The sequence below is a fragment of the Dermacentor andersoni genome, chromosome 6 (genome assembly GCF_023375885.2).
Source record: "Dermacentor andersoni chromosome 6, qqDerAnde1_hic_scaffold, whole genome shotgun sequence".
Taxonomy (NCBI): domain Eukaryota; kingdom Metazoa; phylum Arthropoda; class Arachnida; order Ixodida; family Ixodidae; genus Dermacentor; species Dermacentor andersoni.
In genome coordinates, this window is record NC_092819.1 from 16,460,043 (window position 1) to 16,468,627 (window position 8,585).

General features: G+C 45.3%; 1 long non-coding RNA gene across 1 annotated transcript; it reads right to left on the reverse strand.

Moving 5' to 3' along the window:
• Positions 1 to 2,555: 2,555 nt before the first annotated feature.
• LOC129382244 (uncharacterized) lies at positions 2,556 to 8,096 on the reverse strand. The gene is made up of 2 exons (XR_008610342.1): positions 7,710 to 8,096; positions 2,556 to 4,562 (listed from the first exon to the last, which is right to left on the reverse strand). It is a non-coding gene; the product is annotated as an uncharacterized lncRNA (long non-coding RNA).
• Positions 8,097 to 8,585: the final 489 nt, after the last annotated feature.

Below are 8,585 nucleotides of genomic sequence, written 5' to 3' on the forward strand. Positions count from 1 at the left end.
CGCCTTAGTGTAGGCAAAAGAAAATGCCAGATGAGATTATTAGGGACAAGACTACCTGAAAAAAAAAAACACACACATTCAGCTGGCTATCATTATCTTCTTTCTTTCTTTCTTTCTTTCTTTCTTGCTCCCTTGCTTTTTTTATTTCTTTATTTGTTATTTTGTTGGTTTTTTAATATTTCAATTTGCTCTGGGTTCCTTGCAGCAGCGTAGCTTTTTGGGTTTGTTGGTGCATAATTTGGATAGCAATGAATAGCGCGCAGAGGACGGGACGATAAAATTCAGATACATCACTTTTATACGCCCGAAGAAGGACCTCTCGCTTGTACAACCGGTACCAGATTCTCAGAAAATCTAGCTCTTTATCGCACAGGAAAATAAAAGGTTTGCTCACACATGTGCGTCTTGCTCGGTTTATCTTTTCAGCTTCGATGATTTCTTGAGTTGCCCTATCTTTGCTCCTTCCTATGACAACACATTTATCAAGGAACGGCTTGCACGTTTTTGACTCGCAGGAGAGGATGTGATCAGCAAGTGTTCCCCCTCGCCCGTACCTGATATTGCGAGCATGTTCCATAAGGCGCTCGTTCAAGCACGTGCCTACCGGTTTGCCCGACATAGTGGTTCCCGCATGACAAGGGAATTCTGGACACGACACCTTCATCGCAAGTGACCTAAGGTTTCTGATGCCTGACCATGCATCCTCGCACTTTGTTGTTGTCAGCTTTTCCTATCTTGCACAATGTGGCAAGTTTCTTCGGGGCCGAGAACACGGCGGTTGCATTCGCCCGTTGTCCAATTCTTTTCAGATTGTGGGAAATCTTATACATGTAAGGTAATACAACAAGCAGCCTTTATCAGGCTGCTTACAGCAGCCTTACGAATTAGTGCATTAAATGTTATTCCCTGTTGTGCAGTGTGAATACTAATCAGGAGACAAATCTTTATATTTTCGTTTGCTTTGCGTTGCTTATATGCATCCTGAATGGCATATCAGCCATGGTACGATAAATATGCTTTCTAATGGAGAGGAAGTTTTTTGTGCAAGAATAGACAATGTCGTTTCCTTTCTCTCTTTCTTTCTTTCTTGCTTGCTGGCTTGCTTGCTTGCTTGCTTGCTTGCTTGATGCTTTTCTCTGTACTGGCATCATCAGCGACATGAAGCATGTATAAAACTAAGGTTCCCGTTTGAAACATTGCCGACTAAAAGACAAAATATGCAAGATCTCTAGATATTCTGACCAGGTCCTCTATTTTTCTTCTTCTTTTTTTTTCACTCAAGGTGCCAGAGGCACGTCAGATGCGTTCAGCTTGAGCTTTTCTTTTCTCAAGCGTTAGTTTCGAAAAGATTTCGGTTCTGAGATAGCCTCAAGAAGCTCACAAACCAAAAGAAGCTCACAAACCAAATTCATGCTAGATAAGGCAAAAATTTCTCCGAGAACAAAGAAAAAAAATATTGTGGAATGGAAGGTATAAATCGAGACGCATCATAGCGTTGTACCTGTATATGCCTCAACCAGACATTGTGCGCTGGTCGCATACGTTGCCTTACTAGCCGATCGTCCGTGTTCAAACGCGACCAGACGTAATACCATCCGACTCTGAAACATAAGTCGTCTCCGAAATCGAACCCACGGCAGGAGAACGGAAGGAAAGCAACTATTTGTTGAAGACGAACAAAACAACAACATACGATATCACTATCGCGGCGAGGTAGCGAAAGCACCGACGTCATACCGAATCAAAACAAGGACAAACAAGCACGAAACACGGAGTCACGCATATCATCCGGTATTTCCGGGTCGCGCTCGATTATTCCTCAGTGTTTTGGGTCCGTTCCGGTCGTGTTGCTTCCTGACCGGCAACGTAGGTAACAGAAGTGAAGAAGCAAACATACAGGAAAACAGAGGCAGGCAACAACTTGCCCTGTTTACTTTCTTACGTCCTATAAGAAACCGGCTTCTTTGCCCGTCCTTTATTCCTCGCGCGCCAAAACGAGCACCATGTTCGTTTCTGCGCCAAGTGCTGCCATCTATTAGCACCCAGGAGAATCGCAATCTTCAAAGCCTAGGAACCGGTTGTATGAATGGAAGTGTTCAGGGAGCAGGGGTCTCGCCAAGGGGGCACGGGGTGCGAGACCTTGCTGTTTGAGCCAAGGCAACGATCCGTTTTCTCAGGCCCAGCTTAGGAGCTGCTCTAGTTATAGAAGCGAAACGGCTATGATGAACATTCTCGGGGTCTTTAGCGTGAACTCAATAGAACAAATGGTGACCGTTGGTAAGAAAATCGCTGGGGGAAAACGTCGTTCAGCATGCTGATACAGAGAGCGCCATGCACATGTAAATTGTATAGCGAAATGGTTACTTCGCTCTAAGTTATGTCTGAAGGCTAATGAACCGTTTCATGTCATTAGCTCGTGCTGTGAATGTGGCTTTGCGAAGAGTCCCATGGAGCTGATTGTATGGGAATGCATCATGCAATACTTGGGTATACGTTCAGCATTAGCCTTCCAGCAATTAACGAAATAATGATAAGAAGCTTTCATGAGTGCGTGGTCGATATTTATCCTTTCTTTTTTATTGAACGGGCAAGTACAACGACATAATGCAGTGAAACAAATAAAACAGCAAACACAATGACGCGCATACAGTCGTGACAGACTAATTGATGGCTGCAATTTGATGACAGCTCGCACCGACGATCTAAACTTCTCACAAAAATTATTTCACGTTAAAATGATAATGTCAGTTTGGATTGATACAACGCTGCCAAAGCGAAATTTCACCATTCGCCTCGGCATCCACATTCATCCGCAGTGAACTTCGTCGTAGGTTGCATATATATAATAGTCAGTGTCAGAACACGCACACCTAGGAGAGTCTCCTAGGAATGGATTTTTCAAGGAATTTTCCTCAATCATAATTTCTTTCATGTTTTCGCAAATGTCTGTGCTAAGCAAATTTAGGTTCAGCGGTAACAACAACAAAATTTCGAATAGGGAATCTCTTACTCAGTTGCAAATTCGTGCCTTACGTCAATTAAACAAACACCAATGGCTTATCATGATCTCTCAGTAGCTGTAGATATCAATCGCTGCCATCTCCTCACCCCCCCGCCCCCTCCCGTCTCCTCCCATTTTTGCTCAAGTTTTCCTTCCTATACATTTTCAACTCACAGACGCGAATTATTTGCACGCGTTGCTCAGCTATACGAGGGAAAAGTGAAAGCAACTTTCATGTCTGGTGAACCTGGGAAACTGGTAAAGTGCAGATAATTGTTACGCATGTCAGTGTTAATATCTTCGTCAGGTACTATGACATGCCTAGTTGAAATATAAGGTGCCAAAACTATTTCATGATGCGATCACCAGCACGCGAAACACATTATGTGTCTCCCATTAAACGTTTCCAGACATTGCAGTTTCGCCTACGAAACCCCTGTAGCCCCATTAAGATTAATGCAGCGGAAGCTTATCGTATGACCTTTTAAGCTTACCGCATCGTGTGTAAGTGCGGGATGCCTCCCAAAACTGATTAAGTGAATGATTGTCTGTGGCAATAAGGGAAAAACTAGAAGTGCGGAGCATATCCACATGCATGCGCTACTGTGCCAAATAGTCCGAGGGTACTTATTCTAGACATCCTCGAACTCCGCCATTATGTCGAATTCGCCATCTTGTCAGCTATGATTGGTCCAGATGGCTTCTGCGGCTTCCCTGATTGACTCAAGATGCCGCCATTACAGAATGTGGCAACTTGAAGGAATTCGACGATGTTCAGAATAATACCCCGGCAGCGTTTGACAGCTATTTTGGTTTCTTGAAGCCGATACTTGAATCAGCGCAATTTCCACGTGCGAGGGTTTCGCATTTGTCCAAACGTGGAGGAAGATAAAAGCAGAAAAAAAAGGTAAATATAACGCGTACTTTGTCTTGTTCTGCTGTTGTATATAAGGTGTCAATGTTTTCTCTTGCCCAGCTTAATTGTGACGCGGGTGAGAACATGGGACTTTTTTTTCCAGAGCGCTCTTATGCTTTCGCTTGCCTTGTCTCCGTAGCTTTCCCTTCATTGTCACAGAAAGTCGCTCACGAGTAGCCTCGCATATATACGGCTAGATGTGCATACACATAAATAATGACGCATTTACAAAATTCGACGCAGCGTATGTGCAAATGCCATATGCTTCTGTCGCCTTAATTTATATATATATATAAGGTTCCTGGCATGACAACAGATTCCTCGTTGTGCAGGGTGGCTGCCACTGCATGATGTTCCGGTACTAGTTGATTCTGGAGCGTAAGTCGGCCAGGAGTAAGATGTGCTGTGAAAACGCTGGCTGATGTGAAATGGCAGCCGTTGCACGGCCTCTTTCACATTCAGTGATACTTGGGCGCGTGGTTGTACTCCCAGTAGTGCTCGCCGTATCCGCCGTACTTGTCTCCCCAGCGCTGCTTAGTGCGAAAATGGGGTCCATGGCGCGTCTCGTGGCGCTCCTGGAAGTGGTGCGGATTGCCCTTGCGGTAGCCGAACTCGTACGTGTTGTAGCCGGGAACACGAGCGTACCTGCGTGCGGGCGGAGCGGGGGCGAGAATTAGCGCCACCCACACCGACAACATGTCTGCCCCAAAGGGGCGGAAAGGATGCGAAAGAATTCGTTTCGCTGCAGGACCTTTCACCTGCAGCAGTGACAACGAAAATGTTTTAGCCTGACGTACACGCAACTGTTATTGATTGCCGTCTCTACATTTACGCAGTGACACAAGGATGCAGCAGCTGTATACACGCTAAACAAACTTTTACACCCTTTGGGGCTTATCTCGTCTCCAACTTGACAATAATCGCTGCGTGTCTTTCCTTCCTGTCACGCCATGACGCGCTGACACACCATGACGCGCTGACACACGCATGCCTTTCGTGTCCTGAACGTACCGGGCACGCAGCCTTAGAGAAAGGAAACACGAAGTTTCGACTGTTGTATGAGGACAAGATAAGCCCCAATGAGCGCAAATTTTTCTTGCAGTGCTATACAAGAGAGAGCCTTCACGCTGCAGTGGTGGTAATGCATTCCGTATACGCGTCCAAGTACACGTCTGAGTATTCTGGAGGCAAGGTGGGTACATGTTATTGTTGGAATGATTGGGAAAATAGTAATGTGCAAGGTGCGAGTTCCATAAAGTCCTCTTAGCTCGTAACAAAAACTAATCGAACCTCGTACGACCTTAGCTTTCTCTCGAGCACAGCTAAGCTGTCGGAATTCGCTTTAGGCGAATATTCCCATATATACAGGTTTCCATGGATTTCTGCCTAATTACTGCAAAATATACAGATATGTACTGAATTTCTGAAACATTCAGATTATTGCGGTCCCTGCGAAGTGCCGCATTAGTGTCCTGTTTCTGTACAGTGTTACTGCAATAAAACGATGGTAATTGTCTCTGAAAGTGCGGCAGGAACTGTGCTCCATCACATTTTACTTAGTCAGCATTGACCAAGCATGAAAATATATAGCGCTCATTTATTTATCTACCAAATCAATCTTTATTACATTCGATTGGAGTTCGCTATAACATCTAGCATTGCAGCAAAACGAGGAGCAGAAACTTGACATTAAATCGAGACAGCATGAACAGGACGATGCTGAAAACCATCATGTTGCGGTTAAAGAACGTCCAGTCGTCAGCATTTTGGATGGTGGGTCATTGAGCATTACAAATTTGTTTATTTTGTGATCTGCTTGTCTTTTTATATATGTTGTTTAGCAAGACGTTACAGAGTTAGAGTGTGCGCAATTCGAAATTTCGTATAGGAATAGGATAGTTTTTGCTATTTTGTTCGTATTTGATTCGAGAATTCATTATTCTAAGTGACAGAATATTCGTTTCTGTTCGAATAACCATACTTATTGCAGTCTACAAAAGCTGGTGATGACTGTTCCAGATTATTCTGATGCGGTGATGCACCATTTGGTGAGCGAGCGCATGAGTATAGCTAACTTCTGCTCAGTAATCTTCAGCTATTAAATGAGGATGCCTCGCTTTGGGCAGTTTACAAATTTGTGTTCTCGACTTAGGCAAAGCAATTTAATATTGCTTTGCATATCTAACTTCAAGAACCTGCCGGTTGAAACATTGTTGTTTAATTGTATTGGGTGATGTCGTATTGTACTGCATGCTTCGCCAATCATCCGTGTGCTGCTCAGTGTTGCTGTGGCCAGGTCTACTCAAGCTATCCTAAACAGCTTTTATTTTTTACCTGGTCACCCGCAGCGTTGCCTTTGTTGGTGTTTGCTGCAAATAAATTCAAATTCAATTCAATTCAATTCAATATTTGAGCGAAGTCAGCATGTTCGCACATATTTAAAACGACATGTGGTGCTCTGGTATTGCATGTTGTTGTTTCAACAAATTTATAGCATCACATATTGCGTCACATGACGCGCTGTTCCTGTGTTTTATTGCGGTCGTTGTGATGGTGTAGCATATACGATCACATTTCAGTTGTTTGTCACTTACAAACTGTTCGGTTGACCGAACGTGAAGTTCTGAACGACATTACATGTATTGTATCAAATAATGTAAATATGCATGCCCCCTTTTCTCCTCTTTCTTTTTTCTAAAAAACTCCACGCAACTCGTACACTTCAATTTTTTTTTAAAGAATGAGAAAATATTCGCCATTTGATTTGATATTCGAAGGGCGTTATTTTTTCAAATATTTGTATTTGATTGGAAAGTTTATCTGGTCGAACAAACATGTTAGTAACTTTACATACTCTTTGGTATCGCACGATAATACTTCCTGTGTGTTTCGGCGTTTAATTACTATAATATGGCTTTCCTCTCTCCACCCCTCCTTCCTATCTTCCATTTCTGTGTTGGTGTCACCTCCCTTCAGAAGAGCAGGCAGGCGTTGTGCCCCTTCCGGTGGCAGTTGCCAGCCTGCTCGTCGCTTTCCCTTTCCTGCTAACTGTGTATATATGTATATGTGTTCAAAACAAATAATAATAATAATAATATGGGTGTTTTATCTGTTCTTGCTGCGATTGTCGCCAATGTGTAAGAGCGGCGCGACATTTCCACAAGCCAACATCTGTGAGTTCTTCTACAGCACTCCTTGTATTGGGCAAGGCGCAAAATGAAGTGCAAGTGGGAGACACCAGCACTATGTGGGGTCGTTGAGCAGTATAGCGAAAATAGCAAATGTCCACCTCCGAAGATATTGTGATAGACTCCAAGAGTACAAGGCAACAAAAGCAATAACAGTACAAATAAGTATATAAGCTTTCATATATCACAACTTCTAATTATTTCTGAGACAAATTCAAGCCTATACAGCTTGTATTCAAATCAACGTCTTTTTCTGCGCCAGTGCGCCTGCGCAAACACTATACGTATCTTACGTAATCTCAAAATTATAAATTTAATTTCAGCTGTCTGAACGCACCTTTGAACGTGCATAATTCCTGTTGATTACACTGACAAATCCAAGCGTCGCAACAGTAAAGACCGACATCATAACGAAAAACCGATAACCACTTTAAGTGCAACGCCGAATGAGAAAGCTGCGAGGGAGAGTGCCCGGAAGCTTGCAAAAAATGTGATAAGCCTGAGCGATGACCCTCCTTCCGACCTCTTTTGCTTGCAGGAGTCAGTCATTTTCTCCGACTTGTTTAAAGGCGCAGTTTATGAATCATAATCAACGTGAACTCACTGGAAGTATCCTCCTCCGTGTCCCCCGCCGTGGCCGCCACCATGGCCAGTCGCTGCCGCCGAAGGTTCCGTCTTAAGTGCGACCGCCGTCGACACCGCCTGGGCACCGGTCGGCTCGGCCACGTACGTGACGCCCGAAGCCGCAGGCCGCCGTAGTACTTCTCCCGGGTGGACGAAGTTGGCGGCTTCTGATGAGCTCGCGTACCGCTTGGACGCGGGCGCCTCGTAACGCTTGGTGATGGCCGCTTCTTTCTTTGAGTCCGCGGCCACTCGTATGGACTGCGTCACGACGGCCTCGCCCTTCCAGTCGTTCGCTGCGAGCAGCACTCTGGCCTTGCTTCTCTGGCCGACGCTGCTGTGGACAGCGCCCAGAGTCACGACCAACGCCAACGCCTGGTACCAGCAATGACGACATCAGCAACAGCACGTAGCAAAGCGTAGATGAAGGGAGCGACCACCTCCAGACCCCCAAGCTGCAGGTTCCCCAAGCTGAATCCCGATCTCGCTCGCCAACAACGCCTCCTCACCAGCCACGCCCTAACCGGCACTCTCCTGACCGTCGCCCACGTGCACCTTATAACCGTAGCGTGCTCAATGGAGGCGCACCACTGGCACTGAGCCGCCTCTGTAGCGAATACCCCACGTTCTCTCAATACTTTTTGGCGCTGCTTCCCCACGCTACAACACTCACACGATACGTGCGATACGCGTTACCTATGCGCATCGCTCACCTCTGAACCCACTAGTGAGAGTCAGCCGCTGCAACCTCATACAATGACCAAAGCTATACCTGTGGCTATGCCTTGCGGTCGTTATCTGCGACGCACTGAGGGACACGGTGAAGGCCTGGACTGGAGGCTCCCACACTCCACGGTGA